Source organism: Neovison vison, chromosome 2, assembly GCF_020171115.1.
Source record: "Neovison vison isolate M4711 chromosome 2, ASM_NN_V1, whole genome shotgun sequence".
Classification (NCBI taxonomy): Eukaryota; Metazoa; Chordata; class Mammalia; order Carnivora; family Mustelidae; genus Neogale; species Neogale vison.
In genome coordinates this window covers 77,756,205-77,781,521 of record NC_058092.1, presented here as the reverse complement: position 1 = coordinate 77,781,521, position 25,317 = coordinate 77,756,205, and the positions used below count along the sequence as shown (strand labels likewise).

At 43.5% G+C, this 25,317-nt stretch overlaps 1 pseudogene; it reads right to left on the bottom strand.

Annotated features, from left to right (window-relative positions):
* Positions 1-20,619, bottom strand: part of LOC122899151 — a 44,818-nt pseudogene extending 24,199 nt beyond the window's left edge.
* Positions 20,620-25,317: the final 4,698 nt, after the last annotated feature.

Sequence of the window (25,317 nt, the reverse complement as noted above, 5' to 3'; positions counted from 1 at the left end):
AAACTGCACGAGAAATGTTTTGGGCTGCCTGCCTCATTGCTCGAGTTCATAATATGAGACACAAGGAATTGTTACACTCTTCACCTGTTCAGAGTTCAAAATTAAAGCTATTCTTCAAAACAAAACAAAACACAACAAAACACCTCACCATGCATTTGAACAGAAGCATATTGTGGTAATATTTCATTTATCTAGCTAATGCTATAAGTAAATAGAGTGTGTTCTATGAAGGTAGGTCTTCCAAATTAATCAAGTGATATTTTTATTTTAACCCATTCAGTGCAACCACACTGCATTTCAGCCTTTCTGGGATAACTGCTTCCCTCCTTACCTATTGGATTTGAGTGAACATTTATACCAACTTTTCCTTTGTGTAAATGAATTATTGCCACTAGGTACCACCCAGTAGGGGCTGCGGGGACTGCTGAGCTGCACATGGCCGTCTGGCTATGGGCTCCTGCCTGGCCTTAGTGTTTCCTGTTCCCACTCACCATGACCTTACCTGTAAATCCCCTCATCCCTTCTCAGTGGAGAAGGCAGGGTTTTACAGATGAGGGCAGGGGTTTTGGAGTCTAGCATTCTGGAGTGAATTCCAGCCCCCGTCTTACTACCTGTGTAAACTTGCTGACATTTGTCTCATTAATGGGAACAGCATAAGAATTTCCTTGTTTCCTCGTTCATAAAATGGAAAAAAAAAATACCCACTACAGTATTATTGTAAAATGAAGGGCTGTTAGCACAGAATCCAGCACAGACTTCTGGGGACCGAGGTACAGCTGTCAGGCTTCCACAGAGTACCTGGAAAAGTGAGTCAGTGCTGAAAGGACCCCAGGGCCTTGCGATAGCCTGGTAGACCTTTCAGGGCCTTCTGTACTTGTGTGTTGGCTGCTGGCTGGGGGACTGCTGATCTGTCCAGCACCTCACCCCTGAAGACACGAGATATTCAGGCCATGACTGTGCCTAGCAATTTAAAGATTTTATTTATTTATCAGAGGGAAAGGGCACAAGCAGGGGAGTGGCAGGTAGAGGGAGAAACAGGCGCCCTGCTAAGCAAGGAACCCAATACGGGGCTTGATCCCAGGCCCAGGATCATGACCTGAGCCGAAGGCAGATGCTTAACCGAATGAGCCACCCAGGCGTCCCTTGTGCCTAGTGATTTAAAGCAGCACCATCCAGCCTCCTCTCTGTGCCTTTTCAATTCATTTATCTGTATAAATAAAATTAAGTTTATTTTTAATTGTTTTCCCGTTAGACAGAAATGCTTGAGCAGATCTCACCAGATTTGGAGGCCTGACTTTAGATATAAACTATACAGAATGCCCAACATTAACTTCAGGAAGATCTGGGGGAGGGGGTCATCAGGTCCGAGGGTCTCAGGCTGCAGTGTCCATCAGCATTGCTAGTGGAAGGCATGTTAAAACACATTTCTGAGCCCCAACCCCAGAGTTTCTGATTCAGAGGATCTGAGGTGGGACTTGGGAATTTACATCTGATCAATTCCCAGGTAAAGCTGATGCTGATGTTGCTGGCCGGACACCACACTCTGAGAACCACTGCCATAGGGAATCCAAAGTAGAATAGGTGTTGTTGATTTGCAATCAGCCAGCTGCACCTAGCACCCCCATGCCCTTCCTGGGCTGATGGTTCTCCAGAGGCAGCCTGGGAGGCCCGGCTAATTCTACTGAAGTCAAGTCTGCTCTCAGGGGTAAGTGATGATTTGCAACTTGATTCCTAAAAACAGTTTGACTCAAGTGAGGTGTGAGGCAGATTTGTTGGCTTAACTCCTTCCTACACTCCATTGCCTACTAAATACACATACTGGAATACCCCCCCACACACACCCCTGTGCCTGTCATTCTCTTATTTCCTCCCCTAAATCCACAGGGACTGATTAACGTGGGGTGTGAGTGGGGCTTGTGGTCTGAATTATTAGCAACCGGGGACAGTGAAACCCATTTAAACTGTTCTTAATTTCCCAACCCACACATGGCTGAGAAGGAGTCAGTTTTGTAACTATTTGTAAGCCGGAAATTGGGTTCCTAAAACATTTCGTTGAGATGACTCTGAACCATGTTCCTAAAATTGAAATCACACATACTTAATTGAAATGGAAAACAGCTGAGACCTAGTCTCGATGTCCCTGATTTTGCAGGTGAAGGTATTCCAAGGAATTCTCTGTCAGACCCAAAGAGGAGCACTGCCACGACGGGCCAGGCTCATCCTGCCCGCGTCCTTGTGGCCTGAGGAGAAAAGTGGGCCAGTGAGAGACCCTGGGGTGGTAGGGAGCCACGGAATTTTCAGGAACAAGGATAATTAATTTTCAAGTTAATTGTTTAGTGTGCTGTATTGTTGCACAATCCCTATTTTAGGATGAGTCTGCCGTACACACTACTCTGTATTATCAGGTTTTATGATGTGGTCTCCACAGGTTAGGGAGGAGAGAAGCTCAAGTTGGATTCTGACATATGTCAGACAGAGTCAGGGAGAGAGGTAACTCAGAGAATGCAGGCCCCAGGATTTACTCAGATCCTTTGGGGAGGTCCCTAGACTTCCCATAGCATTTGCCCCCACAACACTTTAGGTGGTTTTGTTTTTTTTTTTAAGATTTTATTTATATATTTGACAGAGAGAGATCACAAGCAGGCAGAGAGGCAGGCAGAGAGAGAGAGAGGAGGAAACAGGCTCCCTGCTGAGCAGAGAGCCTGACGCGGGACTCGATTCCAGGACCCTGAGATCATGACCTGAGCCGAAGGCAGCGGCTTAACCCACTGAGCCACCCAGGCGTCCACTTTAGGTGTTTTCATTTGAATAGTAAAGAAGACGTGACCTAGCAAGGGGGCATCCAGGTGACAGACTTCTGGGTAACCTGGGGTTATGGGAAGATTCTGAAATCAACAAATCTGACTAGTTTCTTTTCTGGTTCATGTTTTTATTTTCTTTCAGTAAATACCTAGTAGTGGAATTAGTAGAACATAAGGTAGTTCTATTTTTAATTTTTTGAGAACCTCCATACTGTTTTCCATAGTGGCTGCACCAATTTACATTCCCACCAATGGTGCATGAGAGTTTCCTTTTCTCCATATCCTTGCCAACATTTGTTATTTCTTGTCTGTTAATAACCATGTTCACAGGTGTGAGGTGACAAGTCACTGTGGTTTTGATTTCCATTCCCTTATGGTTAGTGATTTTGAACATCTTTTCATGTGACTAAGGGCCATCTGTATGTCTTCTTCAGAAAAATGTCTTATTCAAATCCTCTGCCCATTTTAACATCACATTTTTTGCGGGGTTTTTGGTGGTGAGTTGTGTGAATTTTTTATATATTTTATATAAATTAACCCCTTATTAGATATATTACTTGTAAATATTTTCCTCCATTCATTAAGTTGTCTTTTTGTTGATTGTTTCCTTCACTGTGCAAAAGCTTTTTAGTTTGATGTAGTCCCTATCGTTTATTTTTGCTTTTATTGCATTTGCCTGAGGAGACAGATCCAAAAAAGTACTGCTGAGACTGACATCAAAGAGACTACTGATTTCTTTTTTTTTAGGAGTTTTATGGTTTTAGATCTTATATTCAGGTCTTTGATCCATTTTGAGTTTATTTTTGTAAGAAACAGGTCTAAGTTTCATTCTTTTACATAGAGCTGTCCAGTTTTTCCAGCACCATTTATTGAGGAAACTGTCTTTTCCCTTATTATATTTTCATGCCTCCTTTGTTGTAGAATAATTGACCATATAAACATGGGTTTCTTTCTGGGCTCTCTATTCCATTCCATTGATCTGTGGGTCTATTTTTGTGCCAGTATCACATTATTTTCATGACTACAGCTTTGTAATATATCTTGAAAACTGGGATTTTGATACCTCTGGCTTTGTTCTTTGTCCTCAGAATTGCTTTGGCTATTTGAGGTCTTTTGTGGTTCCCTACAATTTTTAGGATTATTTATTCTGGTTCTGTGAAGATGCTATAGGTATTTTGCTAGGGTTTGCATTGAGTGTGTAGATCACTTTGGATGGTATGGACATTTTGACAATATTAATTCTTCTAATTCTTTAGCATAATATATTTTTCCATTTATTTGTGCCATCTTCAATTTCTCTCATTGGTGTCAGAGTTTTCAGAACTTAAATCTTCCACTTCCTAGGTTAAATTTTTTCCTAGATATCTCTGTTTTTTTAATGCAATTGGATTGCATGTAATGGGATTGTTTTCTCAATTTCTCTTTCTGCTAGTTTGTTATTAGTGTATAGAATCACAACCAGTTTCTGTATATTAATTTTGTGTCCTGCCACTTTTCTGAATTCGCTTATTAATTCTAATAATTTTTTGGTGGAGTCTTTTGGGAGTCTTTAGGGTTTTCTCAAGTCATCTGCAAATAGTGACAGTTTTACTCGTTCCTAACAATTTAAATCCCTTTTATTTCTTTTTCTTCTCTGGTTGCTGTACCTAGGAGAGAAAAAAAAAATTCTTTTGTGGCTGGGTAATCTTTCTAAAGATGCGGTCTATTTAGTTACTGTTTGTAGCTCTGCCAACAGTACTCCTGTGAGACATTCCAGCGCAGAATGAAACTAATCACCATTATATGTTCATTAGCAGCTACTACATAGTTGGATCAGAGCAAGTGATTGCTGGGTTCTGGTTTTCAAATTTTCTTCCAGCACAAGTACTCAGAATATGGTCACCCTGACCAGCAGGTAGCTGGGCCTGTACCCTGCTTCTGCTGGGCTCTTCAGAATGTATTTTTTTAACCATCAGGGAAGAATATCTCCCCTGATGCATTGTGCATGAACTGCTTCAGTGTGTTTTCTCACATTGAACATGTTTCCATCTTAATTATGATGACAGCCTGAAGTTTGAAGTACTCCGAAAGTCCTCTGTCTGCCTCTGCGTCTGTGTGTGTATGTGTTGTGTGTGTCTGTGTGTCTATGTACTCTGTGTACAAATGTATGTGTGTTCTCCCAGGAAAAAAAAATAAAACCAAACATCCTTTTGCTGTTTAAACTATCTTGCCATGCTGTTCCTTTAAGAAAATAACCCACAGCTGTAAGATGGGAGTAGATTATATTTAGGGTTTTGGGGTTTTTTTAAAAGATTTATTTATTTATTTGACAGACAGAGATCACAAGTAGGCAGAGAGAGAGAGGAGGAAGCAGGCTCCCTGCTGAGCAGAGAGCCTGATGTGGGGCTCGATCCCAGGACCCTGAGACCATGACCTGAGCTGAAAGCAGAGGCTTAACCCACTGAGCCACCCAGGTGCCCCTATATTTAGGGGTTTTAAAATATATGAAATGATAAATGGATATTAAGCTAATGGAATAGGGGCATCTGAGTGGCTGAGTCCAACTCTTGGTTTCAGGTCAGATGGTTGTCTCAGGGTAGTGAGATTGAGCCCTGTGTCAGGCTCTATGTTCCATGTGGAGTCTGCTTAGGACTCTCTCTGCCTCTCCCTTTGTCCCTCCCCACTACACACACTCTCTCTCTCTAAAATAAATAAATAAATCTTAAAAAAAATAAAGCTAACAGAAGAGACAAAACCAAATTTTAAATTGTTTAACTAATTAATTTAATTAATTAAATTGTTTTAATTATTGAGTGTCTACTAGCTATTACAGGAATTCTATATACAAAAACTTGTTTAATCTCTATAATAGCCCTGGTTAGGTAGGCATTATTTATTTACTCATTTTTATTTTTCAATTTTTTTTTTTAATTTAAGTAGGCTCCATGTTCAATATGGGTCTTGAACTCATGACCCCGAGGTTAAGAGATCATGTTCTACCAACTAAGCCAGCCAGGTGCCTCCTAGGCAGGCATTATTAATCCTATTTTATGTGTGAGGCAGAATAACTTGCCAAAGAATATGCCGTTAACAAGAGACAAAGAGGTTTGAATCCAATTTTGTCTTACTTTAAAGTCCATGTTTATTCCCCTACATCATGTTGACTTTCAAAGAGATCATATGGTATATCTCTAAGGTGAAAATGTCCTTTGCCTTGCAAATAACCAATGTGAGTTTGTGAAATACTGCTGGTGTGAGGCGGCATGAGCACGTCATATGTTCAAATCAGGTAGAAGTTAATTCTCGGGAGTTACAGTTGAGGAACGGTCCGTAGGTGGCATGTCTCTCGCTATGTCACACTTGCTTCTCAGGAGGCAGAAGATGAAACTGTTGATGCTGTTTATCTGAAGGAGGCAGAGAAGAACGAGGCATATCTACACAGGGAAATAGCAGGTGCGGGGTGTGGGGCTGCTCTGTGTCTTGGGTGCTGCTCAGAGGGCAGCTCTGGTTGAACTGTATACTGGCTGGAACAGACACATATGCTTCTCTTCACGCTTTACCTGCCCCTGCCTTCACTGATGCAAATCAGGAGCAGTCAACAAAGACTTCCAAGGGTTCCCTTTGGGAAACCCTGCCCAGTGTCTGGGATTAGAATTATAAGTCACAGCAAGTTGTTCCTGTCTTCTCTCTAACAGTTTAAAAGAGCTACTGCTACATCTGGCCAAAGTAACTTTGGTTTTACCAGAAGGAACATTTTCTTTTTTGCACAATCTACTAAATTTAAAAGAGCCTCGAAATCTATATATGGAGATATAGTGCCATACACATACACACACACACACGTATACACATATATGTAATATATGTAACATATTATTAGTAATTATTGCTAATAACTCAAAATTATTAACTACTATCTATAATATATAGAATTATATATTATACATAGGTATAGTATAGGTATATATATGTATTATATATAGGCATAATATATAATATAATATAATATACATTATAAATATTATGTATCTATATAACTATATATAGATACAGAGAGAGGAATATATAGAAATAGGTACAGATGTATAGATATAACAATATCTGTATATTCTTACTCCTTTATTGTTCCAATAATATAATGTGGAAATATTTCTATAGAACTGTATCTACATATCTATATCTATATCTATCTATCTATATAGATATACATATCTGCCTCTTATATATAGATATATAAATAGATATATAAATATCTATATATATTCCTCTCTCAGGAGACACTAACCTCCTCTCCTGCTGGGTCTTGCTGACACTTTGCCTTCATGCATTACTTGTATAAGGAAACCACCTAGACCATTGTTCTTGACCCTGGACAAGACCATGGGGGAACCAGGGCTGTTTGGATATTCCAGGTACCCTGCCAAGGCCACTAGTACTAAACAACTTTGGGCAGTAGCCCAAGTCTTATCATTATCCACATAGTAAGCCAAAAGCAAGGAGGTAACTCAGAAGCAGGGAAAACATGCCAAGATCCTGAAATTTGTCCTGCATCTTTCCCCAAAAGAGCCACCAGAGCAATTAAAAATCAAACAAAAGAGAGACCATGCACAAACACACACCTCTACCTCAAGGTTCTGGAAAAGAGACCCCAAGGGAAAAATAAAATTTAGGAGGTTTGTTGAACCCACCATAGAGCTGATCCAGAATTTAAATTGATTCCATAATTTATTGCATTTTAATTAGCAATCACAAGAGACCAAGTATTGTTTACTCTCTTGTTAGGAGCTCTAGCTGGAAACAAATACCAGAGAGTCTTAATAAGGATGAGTTATATTTACTGTTTTCCATTTTACAGTCTTGTTATAATCATCACAAGAAGAGATTCATTTAGTGTTCATCTGTTCTTGGTATGACATTTGTTGACCACTAGGGTGACATAAAATCAGAACATACCCCATAAGCTGAGAAAGAGCCTCCCTACCCCCACCCCACCCTATTCTTACTCCTTCATTGTTTTCAATAATATAATTTAATGTGGAAATACTTCTGGCTTACGTTAGACGACATGAGTTCCCATGTGCCCTCGTCACCCAAAATGCATCTAAATGACTGCTGTTGGTTATTTATTTAGAGCAGAATAATGCTCCAAACAGCAGACAGCTGCATTTATATGTGCTACTCCAACACAGAAACATTAGCCACATCAGACAGAAACCGTCTGTCTGCTCAGCGTTCACCCGTTGGCTTAACAGACTACCCATCTGATAGGTTATCAGACTTTTGTTTGTTTATTTCATTCTATTGATTTTTATTGCCTAATAGGATATTTGCTCTTTTTAATGACACTTCCTCAGGGCCAGAGTTTTGGGGTTTTCCAAACAGCTCTTGCTATTCTTACTCAAGCAGGAAGAACCCTGAATCTCTCTACTTGTGGGATGGGACTCTGCAACAACGCATTTCTTTGGGAGCACTCTTGGTCCCCGTTCCTCCCTAGCAACATTCTAAAGTACTTTTTAAATACCACTGTGGATTGTTGCCGTGATTCCCATCAGTCATCCCATCTCTGCTTCTTGGATTGGGCGCCCAGCATGTAATCGAGCTCATTATCTCAACTCTAAAGGATGTTCCATTAAGGGAAGGAAGAGGACATGATTCTAAGAGACCATCCTCAAAAAGGGTGTTTTGTGTAATCTGAATGCACATACCCTTTTGAGGCTTTTCTTTCAAAATGGACTTTTTTCTTCAAAAGTAGGTAAAGTAGATGCCATTGTTTATTTCTTCTTCTTTTTTTAACCCAGCCACAGAGACACCAATCTGATGTTTGGGCTTTAATTAAAACTTGCTCCCTGTTAAAAAGCTCCTATTGTTCTTTCCATTTAAATAGGATTCTTCTTAGATCTTTAACAAGACCACAGAGGAGTAATAAATCTAAGTAATTGTCCTTATTAAGAAGAGATTATTCTCACAAGACTATAACAGTCACCAAAGTAACTAAAGCCATTTCCAGGTAGCATTTAGAGTGTCTTCCTCCTACCCAAATACAGAAATGCCTCGTTAGTCACTTTCTTTGCAGCTAAAATTAAATTAGATGGCATTCTGTTTATTTTTCATATCTTTTGCTAACAGAAGGGGATTTTTCCTTTGATGATATTAATCAGGGAACCTCAAGTCCAATTGCACTGAGTTCATGAGATGCAAATGACCTCTTCTTCCTTCCTTCCTTCCTTTTGTCATTCCCCAACTGATGCCTGAGTTCTTGCTACACCAGTCACTCTGCCAAGCATTCATGGCTCGAAGAAAAAAAACAGTCTGCTGGATGGTATATTATCTATTCATCTAATGTTTACTAAACATCTTCCATGTGCAAGACATTGTAGTAGGGGCTGAGTTTTCAGAGGAAAAAGAGCCAGACACAATCCCCACCTTCTTGGAAGTTGAGATGTGGCAAAAATGTAGACATCAACCCAATAATTCCATAACTGATTAATTGTAACTACGGCAAAAAGTTATGAAAGAAAGGACAGGGTGCCATGTGAGTATATTCCAGAGAGTTAGAAGCAGTCCTATCAGAATTATCCTCTTAGTTTTTCTATGACAAATGATCAGAGCTTCACTTTCCTATCATACATAACTCCCAGGGAAGCTTTCTCATTCCCCAAGTTCTATGTAGGCAGTGGCTCCTGATGTTTTCAGTTTTTATTTAAAATCCATGTTCTAGGGACACTTGGGTGCCTCAATCAGTTAAGCACCCAACTCTTGATTTTTGGCTCTGGTCATGATCTCAGGGTCATGAGATTGAGGCCTGTGCTGGGCATGGAGCCTGCTTAAAATTCTCTTTCTCCCCCTCCATATGCTCCCCTCCATCTTTCTCTCAAAAAAAAAAAAAGAAAGAAAGAAAGAAAAGAAAATCCATGTTCTAAACTAGCCACCCTCAGTTAGAGAAAGCTAAGTTATCATGTCTAGAATACAGTCGTCAAAGAAAAAAAAATGGCAACAGACTCAAGTACCCATCAAAGTTTTATTTCATAGAAGTGTGCTCACCTAAGCATGCCTATATACAGGGGAGCTTGCCAACAAACAGATGCCCTAAGGAGCAAGGGAAGGGGGCTTTCTACCAAAAAAGACAAAGTATTGGTTGCCAGCCTACTGGCCCCAGTTTTTGTTTTCAGATTTTGAGGACACAGCTCTTACACTTCCTGTTGAGTATACTGTGACTTCTAGTCTGTGAATCATGAATAAGAACAAGGAGTTCTCCAAAATTGTCTCCAAAATGTCTCCAAAATTGTCAGCAACATTGAAATTGTGGATACTATTTGCAAAATTCCTTCTCAGCACACAAAAGAGAAGCACCCTAGAACTGCTCAGGAATGAGGACTGAAAGCTTGCAATCTGAAATGGAAAATGCTCATCATCTGACCAAATCAAGGGCTCTCTTTCACCCATCCAACAAATCAAAAAAGTTTTCTTGAGAAACAAAATTAGTAGTCCATCTGCTGGGAAGCCTTTGTGGATTGTGCCTATCACTACCTTTGTGGATTGTCCAACGCTGCTCTGGACTTCAGCCTTGCAGACTCAGAATTTTAACAACCACCAAGAACAAGTCCATTTGGGGGAGGTAGAGACTCGTTAGCCAAGTAGGGAGAGTGAAGAATAAAGGCACTTTGCCAGGGCACTAATCAGCAATGCACAGTGACATCACCAGCACCCAAATGTTCAAAAACCTCCATGATTAATGTGTTTTTTTCCTAAAGGTAAACTCTTAAGTCATGATTGGAATTGCTTGGGAGGAGGAGGAGGAGGGCCATGGAATCAGAGCAAAAGGGCTAAATGCTTTGAATACTAAATCAAATGAATATAAACTGATGCTTCCCTCTAGCCAATGGATCTAGGACTAATTAGGGCTTGAAGACTAGAACTCACCAGGGCTTAACCCTCTGTGTTCATCTTCACATCATACATGTCTTTGTAAAGGGGACACAGTCACTCAGTTTACTAAGTTAGACCCCCTTTAACCTGGGTGAATCTTTCCTAAACAGCAGTTGCCTAGGTATCAGAAGGTAATTGAGAGAACAGCCTTACAAGAGCCTTTTTGAGAATTTAAATATAAGGTTGCTTCCTCTTTACTGAGGAATAGTGTTTCGGGGGGAAACAAACACCTCATCTCATGTTTGAACAGATCTGATATGTATAATAAAGTTAAGAATCAGTAATTAAGAATGTTCCAGAACCATGACCTCTCTAGGGTAAGATTCCTTTCTATGGCTCCCTACTACCTCTGAAAATATTGGTTTTGGAAGAAATGAGTATAATATTGGCTGTCTGGAGGAAGTGAGAGAAAGGGGGTCCTAAAATAGTTAAATTAGGTAAAAAGGGGAAAATAGAAAGCACTGAAGACAAATGTACTTCATCACTTTAGGATCCATTCCCAATCCCTCTGCACTGGCATTCAAGGTACTTTGCTTCTGCCATCAGCGTAAGCCCTTGATTCTCTCCTTTTCCTAGGCTTGTAGGGTTGACGGGCTGCTCTTCTGATGGAAGTAGTGTTCCTTTGTGTCTGTTACACTTTGCCTGCATTGCTAGTGGGGGCCCTCCTTCAACTGACTTCACTTCTCCCTGATGTTGATCTTTTTGTTTGGCTCTCAAAGAGCAGCCTTATTTCCTGGTTCTTGGGGAAGTAAGGTGAGGTTGCAGGGAGTACCATCTTGAAGCCCCAAGAATACAAATAAAAGCTCCATCATCATAGCATACTTCACACAACTGATATGAACAGGGTTTAGATTTTGTCAGGGACCAGAACACACATGTGTGAAAACACACACACTGTAATCTCTGCCTTGAGATCCTCTAATGGGAAAATCCTTTTGAATGAAGCTGTGATTACCTAAAGTAACAAAGAGGGATGTCTGCATTTTCTCTAAGCTTAATGGAATTTATTATTGTAACTTTGTCTGGCATGAGTTTGGACAACAGATGTTCAGTGACAAATATTTGCAGAGAATGATCAGAAAACTTCAGATTTAACCATATATCTCCGATCAGGAGGAGAAAAATGCCTTTAAGGCTTAAGACTGACCTACAATTCAGGACATGCCACATATTCTGGGCTTATTTATGGGTCCCCAGAATAACAGGGTTGATTTGTCTCTCTTACTAGTTCTCTTTACAGGATTCTTGTTGCATATGTCATTACATTTCTTGTATTATTAGATCCGTTTCTTGACAAGCAAAGAGGTTGTCCCCCATGTTCTCCCTGTTCTAATGCATAGGGCTGTCCTCAGGGTAGGAGACTGGCAATTTAGAACACCTGTGTCAAAGGGTCTCTGGTTTAATGACTATGGTTACATACGAAAAAAAGTCTGGTGGATAGGATAGAAAATCCCAGAAAGAGTGGAAAATGGCTATTTAGTTTTAAAATGGTCCCCAGTGGAAATGGCTCCCCTACTGTGTGTGACAGAGACTGTTCGTGCTCACTCAGACCCCAGGTGTGTATACGCCACTCTGGGCCTTGTCCCTTTAATGCTCAGCAAGATCTTCCACAGTCCCTCACCTGGCCATCTCTGTGACTAGAGCAAAGGACTCTGGTATGTCAGAGCCGCACACAGTGTCATCAGCTGGAACCCTGAACCCATGACTTCAAGTCACCCAACCAGTGACATTCACATTGGACTTGGTGTGAATGAAGAATCACTTGCATTATTTCAATGTTAAGCCATTAAGATTTTACAGTTGTATGTTACCACACCTCACCTAGTCCAGCCCTAACTATCAGAAGCATGCAAACCCAGGGAGAAACATATTACCAGTTCTCCATGGATTTCATCCTTAGGTACTCTATCCTTTTTGATCTGGTATCTGAATGCAGGACACACCAACCACCCAGGATGTTTTTTCCCTGTGGGAATCCAGCCAGCTCCCTATTTCGTTGCATACTTGTAAATGACTTTTTTTCACTTTATTCATCCATTCCTTAGGTTCAACTTTTCTGTTACCTGTAAAACGAGGTACAAATTACAGAGATCCCAATGAGATTCAAGAACAGAGAATGAAATTCTTAATTGTGAAACAGAGCATAGACAATCAACAATTTCCCATTATTTTTACTACAGTTGTATTTCTATCCTCCCTCCCCACATCATAAAAACATGACAAAATGAGTACTCTTCAAATGGTACAATGCTTTTTTAGAGTACTCAGATGTTAAACTCTAAATGATTTTCTTATTAAATAAATACTCCAGTTGGAAAGGCCCATCAGATCCAATATTGTGCTCAGACTTAGCCAGGGCCTATTCTGCTTTAAGGCTGAGTCTGAGTCCATGCCAGCGTCCTTGAGAAGTGATGAGATCAAGCTGGATCCCAAGTGTAAGCCAGTGTCTAGTACATACTGAAATCTCCACAAACATTGATTGAACAGCGAGATCCTGAGGTACAAAGAGGAAACAGTGTCAAGGGTTAGAGGCTAGAACAGGAAGGAGCAGTCTGAGAATGGAGGGCTGACTGAGTCATGGCTCCAGCCTTGGCAGAAAGACCTACAAGATACATTGAGCTGCCTAGAGGTGCATTTTTTCTTTAATCCCAAGTTGAGGTTCACAGTAAAATTAGAAAGTACGGACAATTCCAGTGTAGCTCCTGCCCTCACACACACTAGCCTCCCCCATTATCGACCTCCCCACCAGGGTGGTACACTCATTATAACTGATGAGCCTACATTACACGTCATTGTCACTCAAAACCCATAGCTTGTAGGACCGTTCACCCTGGGTGGTGGTGTACATTCTGTAGCTTTGGGCAAATGTATATATCCACCATTATGGTATCAAACAGAATAGTTTCACTGTCCTGAAAACCAGAGGTACATTTTTGCAATGGACACAAATAAACAGCTTTGTCCACAGCTTTCTCTTCTGAGACATTTTCCCAGCATGCAGCCAAAAGACTCCAAGAATTCTTCAGATATCCATTTGGGAAAAGAAAGGCCACCTAGGTTCCTGCCAGATGTGAATAGAGCTATGGCTCCATTCCCAGCATTCTCTGGAGTTTAGCTTGAGAAAATAATAAGAATCCTATAGGATCAATGATCTCCCTCATTTGGACTACAGTAAATCTCTCCTATATTACTGCTCAGCCTCTGAGAATATTATATTGGGTCTCATTTTATTAAAGGATATCGTGCATACCCAGAAGTCGCTATTTAATTTTTAGCTGCAAGATACAATTTTGAAAAACCATTATCTAGAAAGTGCAATAATCAAACAATGTAATCACGAATGCTAAACCTCCTTGGAATATTATTTTAAATGCTTGCCAGCTGGAAGCAAGAGTTGACAAGGAAGTGTGTGGCTTGGTTGACTTCCTAATTTGTCAAAGCATCTATGCTTTCCAGCAGGATGTATTTGTTAAAATACATTTTTTTCCCTCTGCATGATTGTTTTGAAACTATCAAAAATGCAAAATCCTTAAATAAGGGAGACAGATTTGCATTTTGTATTCATTCTGGCTTAAGATTTAGGATGAAATCACTTTAAGAGACACAATTGAACCTTTTCTCAGAGGAGCCAGACGTCCCACATACATCACCAATTGCCTCTGAGCTTTCTGGTTGCTCTGTGAGATCAGACTCGTAAATTTTGTGACATATGGAAAATATCAGAAAGCCACAGCATGCATTTTAAAAGCGCCAGAAAACGGGACTCAGGCTATCATGAGACATTGCTGGTAACTCACCATTCTTCCTATCGCCCATCCGTGACTCTCTGCAGAAAAGACCGAGTGGGTATTTGGCCATGGACTAGGAAGCTTGGGGGTAGTCCAGTGGTTTGGGGGGAATGTGCCACCCTCCCTGCCAAAAGGGGATCCCGCAGGACCGTGAGTCAGTGCAGTGCCTGGAAAGGAAGAGCTATGGTTCTGATCTCCCACGAGTGACTCCTCCAGCCCATGATATCCTCTGTCTCAGTGAATTCCCCCGTCTGCTCCCACATGCTCCCACCTACCCCTCTCTTCCTGCCTGTTTCTTTGTCTCATAACTGACATGTCAGTCTTTACTACCGGCATTGAATTTACAGAGGCCAAGGCCTAGGCCTTATTTTCCTTGTATGCCCTGAACTTAGATGTCCTCAAACCAATGAATGTGTCCACGGGCTTGGGGAGCCCAGGGATAGAGCAGGGATTGACTTTAACTCCTGCCTTCTCTTATTCACACTAGTTTGATGGCCTTAGGCAAGATACTGAAACTTTCTACACCTCAGTTGCCTTGTCTCTAAAATGGGAATGATGATGACGCCTACCTCATAGGATGTTGTGACTATTGAAAGATACGTACACATATACTTAAAATGTTATCTTGCTAACATAATAATGTTATCTGACATAATAATGTTATCTAACATAATGTTATCTTGCTAACACAATAAATCTTAGCTAACAAAATGAGCTCTCACAAATGTGAGCTGCCCTTATCACTCAGGATAATGTCATTTCAAATGGCCCAACTCCCTTGACCTTCTTGCAATAACCCAGGGTTCTCCTCCAAGTAAGCAAGTGAGCATGGTTGAATTCACTTGGAAGGCTGATTTGCTGGGACTCCCAGGGATTCTGCTAAGCACAGATGGGAATTTTTTTTTTTTTCTGGAGTGGGCCTACCTTGGCTGTTTGAATGACAGAAAAGGAGGACTTAGTCAACATCTGCCTGATGAAAAGAGCAAAAGCACAACCTTTGCACCAGGAGTCCTTGGATGACCCTGAAAAGGGTGACAGAGTCTGGACCTGGCCAACACTTCAAAGGGCTCTAACATCCCTATAAGTCCACAGGCCCAACAAGAACTCTGAAGGGGAGTGGGAAATGATGACCATGAAAGCAACAAGTTTCACCCTGTGGGAAGCATGGTGAAAAGGCTTGGCCACCAGCAGAGTTTAGTTAGCGACCTCAGAGGCGGAAACTGTTAAACCTCAAATGCATCTAGGCAAAAGAAAAAGGCCACATTTGGAGGAAAGGGAGGGTAGTGGGCAGGGAGTGGATAGAGGTAGAAAGTTGTCCTACATATGGACCTGCCTGGCCCTCTAGACAGGTTACTGTGAACTGGAGAGACAACGTCTCTGGGTGTTATCCGGGGGCATTAGGAGCTGGAGAATAAGAACAAGCCTCCCTGGAGTTGTTCTCTCTGGAGACTCTTCCCAAAACAGAGAGGCCCTCATCCATGAGGAAAGAGATTCTGTGATGTTGGCCCTGGGTCCACAGATGGGCGACTCAGGAGCAGGTCCCAGCTCAGTCTGCCTGTTCGGGGCCTTTGGATGGTCCCCTAGCCTGCTGAGAGCCACCCCCTCCTCCTGGGGAATAGAGTCATTAAACCTCCTCCACAGAGCCGCTGTCAGTCTCTAGTGAAATAAAGGAAATAAAGCTTGTGATGTTCTGAGAGCTGCACCATGATAGATTACCAGCAAGAATTTTCCTGGTAATAATCACATTTATGATGGTTTAAAGACTCCAGGATGGTAGAACAGAGCCAGGTTTGGTCTTGAGAGGCCAGCAGTCATGGCAGCAATGGAGACAAAGTCCCACCAGCTCCGAGCCCCCTTTCTAAACTGTCCTCTCTCCCTCCTCCCTCCACAGCCTGGCTAAGACTGGAAGTGTAGGGCAGTGGTTGAGGGTATGGGGGACCAGACTGCCTGAATTTTAATGCTATCTCTGTTACTGAGTAGCTTTATGACCTTAGGCAAGACACTTAATGTTTCCATACCTCAGTTTCCTTGTCTGTAAATGCAGATAACAGTGGTGCTTGCCTCAAAGGGTATTGTAAACACTGAATGGCTTATTCCATGTATTATACTTAAAATGAGAGCTAGCAAAATTAGTGATGAAAGAATGTGAGTTGTCCTTATCAGTCATAGTGATAGCATTCCAAATAGCCCAACTCTGTTGACCTCCCTCACTCAAAACACTGGGGCCTCTCTAGTCTGGCAGGCCAGCCAGGAAGCTGGGAGGAACAAACATTGGAAATTTCTGCAGACATGAAAATATCTTTCCAAGAGAGAGAAGAGAGGGTGATTGTAGACCATGGGTAGCTTGTACAATCCACTCAGAACCCAAACTGGGGCTTTCCACTAATGATCCAAGCTGACCTCCCACGTGGGAAGCTGGATCCTCCACCATCCTAGATCAGGGGGACCAGATCTATTCTGTTCCTCCCATGCTCCTCCAGGAAGAATCATATACCTTAAGACTAGAAGGAACCTTGGAAAATCACTCACGCCAATAGGATGGTGGGGGTTTCTGGGGAGAAAGATGGTTGACTGAGAAAGTTCTGTTTTTCTGGGGGAAAGCCACTATCTGGCTCCCAGGACCAAAGGCAGAGCAGAAAGTGGGCCTCCCATGCATCTGAAGGGAGGGTTGATATCAATCCCCGCAGTTCCATAAACGCTTGGTGAACACCTACCACAGCCCTCTGCCATCCAGAATCTCACAGAGCAGTAGAGGGAAGCACATGGCAAACAGATCATTGTAGCACGATGTAGTAAGAGCCACATTGTGGGTATCCAAGGGGGGCCATGGGAGCTGAGGGCAAGATCACCACACTAGCCTGGCGCGCATCTGCCCAAGGTGCTTTGGAGGAGGTGATGATACTTAACCTAACTTTGGAAGAAGTAAGAGGAGTAAATTGAGGGAGATGGAAAGATCCCGCCAGAGTGAAGAGAACAAATAAGCAGGGGCTAAGGTGCCAGAGACAGTGGAGGCAGATGAGGTTGGAGTGACTGGAGACCAGGGAGTACAGGGCTGTGTGCACCATGTGGAGCTTGAAGAATGGGAACCATCTGCAAAGTTTCAGCAGAGGAGCTGTGCAATGTATTCTCTGGAGAAGCCGTTCAGGGCCTGGCTGGGTGGAAAGTGAATTGGGGTGGGCAGGCCTGGAGGACATTGTCCAGTTAGCTACCTGGAGGCTTAGTCCTATGCCTTTCCCTGGTTACTTGGTGAGACCGAGGGCACCAGAGTCACCCTGACATTCCGCATGTGGCCAGCAAACATCCACTGATACCACTGCCTAGTCCCTGCCACCACGTTAACTGTTCTTAACCATCCAGGTATCTCCCTCACCCAAGACAGCCCATGTATAAAGCTTAGTTGAAAGTAATGACTCAACTCTACCCCCTGGTCAGTGTTTGCTTGGCGAATGAGCAAGTGATTCAGCTCAGACCATTGAGACCCCAGGCAGCAATTTCAAGGGGGATCCAGAAGGTGAACTGTGAGCCATGAGGTCCAGAAACAGCTATGACTATTTTCTAACTTGAGGGATGGCAGCCCCAGGACAAAGCTGGCCAAGAACAGCAGAAAATATCAGAGAAACAGACCCAAGACCCTAATGATGGGATGAAACCAGATCAAACCAGACCTGAAGCTCATATACTTCTCCTCAGGACAAACCTCTGGACTTCTCAGTTACATGAGCCAGTAAATTCTTTTTGTTTCATAAACTTTTCTCCCCACCTCAATCTCAAAAACTCAGAGTCCAATGTCAACAGTCTAGGGCACCTCGGCCCACACTGAGCAGCTTTGTAAAGAAAAATTACTAGAAATTTTTCCTGACATTATTTTAGAAAACTTAAAGGTTGTTTCAGATTAAAACCATTTTGCCAAGCTCTCTGCTACATGGGACTTGCGGTTCAGATCCACTTCCTTTCTGGGTCCCCACGGAAAGCAGTGGTGCACTGCCACCTGCTGGTCACAAAACAGAATCTGCCCCCGAAAGCCTGAGAAGCTTTCATGCTGGAAAAAAGGTCTTAAAAGATCCCTGTGAGAAATATAAAGGGAAATTCATTCTCTCCTAGTGTATGTTTATGAACTGTTTGAGTTTTTATTAGTATGTGTTTTTTTATAATCAGAAAAAAATCGAGATATTTAAATTGGGAAATACAGTATTGCTTATCTTTGATGTTTGTTCATCGTACCTAGCTGTTTCATCGATACCTGCCATTTCCTTGGAAAGGAGCAACTACAAAAACCACATCACAACAAAAATCCTTCTCATTCTCCTTGTACATCCGGAAACACACTCGCATGTGAGCACACGGGGACACGCACTCTGTCCCTATTACTTCTGCCTGAAGCACCAGCCACTTTTCTTCCACTTCCAGTCAGCCCATTGCTAGCCTGTTGGATCTTCTAGGCAAAAGGCCAACCCCAGTCCAATATCTCTCTATTCAGGAAATACGTATAAGCTTTCCAAGTATTCTCCTTAGAGTGGTACTTGAGGTTGACGCAAAGAGCAGTCACAGACCCCCTTTCACCAAACGGAGGAGAGAAAGAATTTGACAGCAGCAACTCACTCTAAGTACTCTTTTTGCAAATTCTCTTTGTCTTGTCCTAGTGGTTAAGGAATTTAAGAACGGTTTGCCCCATTCGTGATACCACTTAGAGATTTCTGCACAGTGGCTCCTTTGGAATTTATCATCTATTGTATTCATGCCTCAGTCAAAACTTAGATAATAAGAATCCCATCATCAAATCCTCTTACAAAATCTTGTCCTCTGTTTGAGTCGGACCTGACCTGGACCAGGACACCAGCAGTAATGGCAGGCTTCCAGCAGGTGGCACCCCAGTCAGCCTCACTGCCAGGGCTCCACCTAGGGTGCCCATGCCCTCCACCATTATCTTCCCTGCAAACTCTCCCTTCTCTACAGTCCCCTCAGCCTGCCATCTTTTCCTATTTTGCCCCAACCCCAACCCCTCCACCACTGGCTGGCGCTGATTTGACTGGGCATTTCTTCATGGACTTCCACAGCCATGTTCTGCTCTGCATCAGAACACTTTATATGACCATACCCTCTTAGACCAAGCTTGAATTTTTCAGGTCCCTTAGAACATGGCACCATGGACTATGCCTAGCCTCATAGGCGTTTACCCTGTAGCCAAGCTAGTTTTCCTTAGCCCCTTTCCAGCTGCTCCAGAAGCCTGTTCTTCTCTTGAACCGGTGTTGAGGCTACCCACTCCCCCACGTATCCCCAACACATGTGTATTTATAGCCTCAAGCTTGTAGTGCCCCATATGATCTGGCCTCACTCCAGTCACATCTCTTACTTCTTTCCCCAGCATTCCCCATCACCTGCACTAACATTCCTCCTTTCCTTAAACACATGTGTTCAAATGTGGGCAACCAAGCTCACACCTGCCTCAGGACCTTTGCACTACTATTCCCTCTGCTTTCTGTACTCCCACTCATACTCACCCTTATCTTCCCATTCAGGTTTCAGTTCAGAGAAGCCTTCTTTGATTATTCTATCTAGACTATCAAATGCCATCACACCTTATGCTCTTCCCCCTCTTCTCTTTATATACTTGTCACCCTCTGAAATTGTCTTAAATACTTTTAATTTACTTGTGTATTATCTAATCAGATAACAAACACTACCTAGAATATAAGCTCCCCGAGGATGAGTACTTTGCCTCATCCTGTTTGCTGCTGTATCCCCAACATCTAAAACAAGAGCACTGCATTAGTGGGGACTCAATGTTTCTTAGTGAACTGTGTCCTAGGGCCATCCTGCTGGAGTGTCCCATCCCCCGAACTTACAGTTGAGTTAACCTGCATGAGACAGGACCACAATCTCTGCATCCACTTATGTTTCTTAGTCTCCACCCCCTGCTTGGTAGAACCTCCAGTGGCCCTTAGAAGTCAACTTGCCCACAATTTTAAGTCTTTAACACTAGCCCACTTGGCTGCAGGGGGTGCCTGATTTCTCCCCCAGTCCAGTTCCAGGTGGGGCATCTGCTGCTGAGGTCGCTGAGGTCCACAACCCCATGAAGTGCTCCCAGGTGCTGCCACAGCTGCCAGGCCCCTCAGATGTCCACCCATGTTGTGTGACATTGTCCTTCATTGTATCACAGCTCTGGGCATTGAGGGCTCAGGGACATGGACTGGCCCCTCTCCCTGGCCCTTAACCTTCTCCATGTGGCCAGAATGCCCTTCTATTTTGTCCATCTCTCATCCTTTAGGAATCAGCACTAATGATGGCCATGATCTGAATGTTTGTGTCCCCCACACTCAAATTCATATGTTGAAATCCTAACCCTCAAGGTGCTGGTATTAGCAGGTGGGGTCCTTGGGAGGTGGTTCAGTCTTGAGGGGGTAGCCCTCTCAAATGGGATTAATCCTCTTGTAAAAGATTAGTGCTCTGTAGGATCTAGCACCCTCCAAATTCTATCCCATGGGGCCTTCCAATCCCTTCCACCACACCAGGACACACAAGAAGTCTGGGACCGGGAAGAGGGCCCTCGCCAATGGTGCTGGCATCCTGACCTCGGACTTCCAGCCTTCAAAATGTGAGCAGTAAAATTCTGCTGTGTACAAGCCAAGCAGCTTGTGGTATTTGGCTACAGCTGCTCCGAAGGAATAGGAGAATGACCTCAATGAAGCGGCCCCAGCCCCTTGCACAGGAGACCCGGGCACACTTACCTGCACTGGGGGGGCTGCGGCGCCTTCGCCTGGCCCTGAGCTCCCCCCGCCCAGCCTCCTCAGTGCTCCTGCTTCCCGAGCCCCACGTTGATCTCTGCTTGTCCCAGAGCTTGTAGTGTTTCTCTGCTAGGAGGTCTGGGTTCAAAACCCGTTTTCTCCAATCACTATCATTGTGTGACCTAGGACAAGCAACTGAACCTCTCTAAGCTTCTGCTGCCTCTTGTAAAATGAGATATAAAGTAGTATCTGCTCCCTAGGGCAGCATGGGGCTCAAATGAGATAGACGAGGCTCCTCCAGCTCTCACTCAAGAGCCTGGCACAGAGTTAGCATTCCAGAAAGAGCAGCTATTATTAACTGCATAAACCTGGGCTGCTCCCTATGTCACTGTCACTTCTCAGTAGAAGCTTCCTTTAAAGACAAGAAGTAGCTTTCCTCAGCTTTGTATTCCCAGCACTTGGGATGGTGTTTGATACACTGCGGGTGCTCAAGTGTTTGTTGAAGCATCTGATAGCTTTAAATTCTCTCTTCTCATTTAGACTGTATCTTTGTTAATGATAAAAATTGCATATATATGCAACAGCAGGATTTTTTTTATTGGGTTAACATATACATAAAATTCACCAGCTTAACTGTCTATAACTGTACAATCCATGGCATTGAGTAGATGCACGTTGGGCAACCATGTGGTACTTTTTTCAATCCCTCACAGCCCGCAGTTGAACAGGAACAGAAACTGAGTCCACATAGACTCAGTGCATGTGAATAAAGTGCAGGTGGGCTTTGTTCCAGTAGGGACTGTGCCTGGCCCCAGCCCTCAGTACAATTCCTGGACACAATAGGTGCTCAATAAATGTAAAATGAACCACCAGCAAAAGTGGCACTCTGGCAGGGAAACCAGACAGGGCTTTGAGACATGTTTCGGGTTTTTTGGTTTGGTTGGTTGGTTTTGTATGTGTTTGTGTGGTTTTTGTTTTTGGAGGGTTTTTTTTTTGTTTTTGTTTTGTTTTGTTTTGTTTTGGGGGGGTTGCTTTGTTTTTGTTTTGTTTTTACTTTTTTTTTTTTTTTTTTTAGTTTTTAGCAAGAGGTTTTGAATAGTTTGGGATCTCACACACGAAAATCATATGGTAGAGCAAAAACCCAAAGGCTCTGGCCAGGGTGGGCCTGCGCTCCTGTGTGGCAGCTCTCAGGTTTTGCTGAGTAGCAGCTGGCCCTGTGGGCAGGGCCTGTGCTTTCCAGATAATGCTGTCCCTGGGTTCCTCCCCTTAGCCATCTGGGTTTGAGAGCCCTGCCTGAAGAGTCAGAGAGACTGGGCCTGAGACCCACCTCCTCCACTCTCTAGTTCAGTAGGCAAGTGGAGACTTACCTCCTCATTGGCAGGATGGGAAAGACAGCAGCATCTCCCCCAGGCTTCTGTGAAGGGCACTCTGAGACCAAGTATGTGATGGTGTGTCCCACAACATTGAGGCCATTACACAGATGTTAGCCCAACATCTCGGAGTCCTGCACCCGTCTTTTGTGTTGGCACTGGGGAGGTCTGGATATGCCTGCCGTGTGGTATCCCCAGGTTTTTGTAGACTGCACACTCACCTGGGAAGACACCAGCACCTGTAAAAGGTAGGGCGCTCTCTGATCAGCACCCACCAGTCACCTGAGGCCTTTCACAAAGTCCCTACCTGGGTGTGACACAGTGAAGAGCAAGTCTGTAGGGGACAGGCCTGCTGCCCTTCATCTGCCGTCTGAGAGCCCTTCAGCACACCACACAGCGGCCCCACAGGTGGGTGACTCTGTCTGCCACACCAGAGCAGAAATTCACTGTGGATTTGCCACATCTGGAGCCAGCAGGAAGGACGGGGGTTTGGTATCAGAGTACCACTGATTTTCCTTCTTTTCCCTTCAGAGCTGGGGCTTGGTTTCTGTGGTGACTTTTCAAGCTATGAGCTGGAGGAAACAAGGGTCCTTCCACTTTAAGTCCCTTTTACGAACTCCCTCTCATCATTCACCTCAAAACTCAGGTCAACTGTGTTTCATTAGAAGCATCTTGATAGTGAGGAAGAATTCAAGGCAGGCAATAAATATAAAGGTAAGTCACGTGATTTGGTTTTGAAATAAAACAAGTTTATGTAGTAACTGGTTCCAGATTGCCTTACAGTCTTGCTTGGCAGGGAGAGATTTATTCCTGATAGCGAACCAGATGTCACACTTGCTCTTCTAAGACATTTGCTTTTATCTGCAGCCGTTTCTGAGGGAAGAGATACAAAGAAAAGACTAGAGCCTGGTTGAAGCACAGAGTCGTGTGTTTGCGTCCTGACACCAAGAGGATCTGATCATCTGAGAGCTTCCAGTCTAGGTCTTAACAGCTTTCAAAAAATCAAACACGTTAAAATAAAACAATACAAAACAAAAGCACAAAGAGGCAGTTGCACATTTTGCAATCATTTGTGTGAAGACGTAACATGTCTGTGGTACAAGAACTACCTACAATAGATGTATAGCTTGGCTCTTCTGGAAGAAAATAAGGCTTCCAGAAATTGGCTACTGGTTCTGTAGAAAACAAGAAACCATTTCACAACATTTCATTCTAACAATGAATCCAGAAACTTCTGTGAGACTCGTTTTAATTTTTTGAGAGAGAGTGCGCACGCGCGGGGTGGGGGAGGGGAGGAGGGCAAGAGACTCTCAAGCAGGCTCCTTGTCCTGCTCTGCGGAACCTGACGGCCCTGCTGCCGTGTGCCGTGTCACAACCTCAACATCGTGACCTGAGCCGAAGTCAAGTGTTGGAGGCTGGACTGACTGAGCCATCCGGGCGGGCGCCCTAGGAGGCTCACTTCCACCAGGAGCGGCAGCTTTCTCCACACCAGGGCGCTTAGCTACTCCTTGCTCCAAGGAAGCTCGGCTCCAGGGCACATTTTCTGACTCAGCAAAGGTAAGTGCTCGGGCTCTTTGGCAGGTTGTACAAACCCATTGCAAACTGGTGTAAGTGAAACGGCATAGCCGTCAGAACTTCAGCGGCACTAACCCACGGGCCTTCTCTCCAGACTCTTAGTCTTGGGGTCTCTAAACTCAAAATCCAGAGAGCCTACCCCAGCTTAGCTCCCGGGTCCATCTGCTCCGGTCAGCTCCTGGGAGGGACTCACAAGCTGGGGAGAATGTAATGGAGTGGGTCATGGGCTGGCCAGATACTCTGGGTGGAATCTCCTGCTTTACGTGAGGTGGCTTTCATTAGAGGCTGTGGTAGGGGTGGGGGAAGTTCTGTGGAGAGTGCCTCCCAGAGGGAAGTATTATATGCGGGGGCTTGGGAGATGGCCTGGTGAATTGAGTGGCTGTAGTTTGGAAGAAATTGCATTTGTTTTCTATCGAAGAAATTGTATTCGTTTTCTATCAACACCATATCAAATCACCACAAATAACACAAACGTGCTCTCTTACAGTTCTGTGGGTAAGTCTGACAACTGGTCTCACTGGACTAAGATCAAGGTGCCGGCAGGGCCAAATTCCTTTCTGGACGCCTTGGGGAAGATTCTACTTCTTTGCCTTTACTGGCTTCTGAGACCAGTAGCGTCTCTTTTTTTCTTTTTTTTTTTTTATAAACATATATTTTTATCCTCAGGGGTACAGGTCTGTGAATCAGCGTCTCTTGATTTATAATATATTCCACCATTGTTGACAAGCCAGCAGTGTTGCCTCTCTCTGACCTCTTTTCAGTTACCAGAACTCTTTCTGTCTTTCTAAAGATTTATTTATTTAGTTTAGAGAGGAGAGTAAGTGAACATGGTTGGGGAGGGGCAGAGGGAGTAATGAAAGAATCTTTTTTTTTTTTTTTTTTTAGATTTTTATTTATTTATTTGACAGAGAGACCCAGTGAGAGAGGGAACACAGCAGGGGGAGTGGGTGAGGGAGAAGCAGGATTCCCATGGAGCAGGGAGCCCGATGTGGGGCTCGATCCCAGAACCCTGAGATCATGACCTGAGCCAAAGGCAGACACCCAACCCAGGTGCCCCAGTAATGAGCGAATCTTAAGCTAGCTCCACACTCTGCCCAGAACCAGACACAGGCCTTGATCTAACAACCCTGGGATCATGGCCTAAGCTGAAATCAAG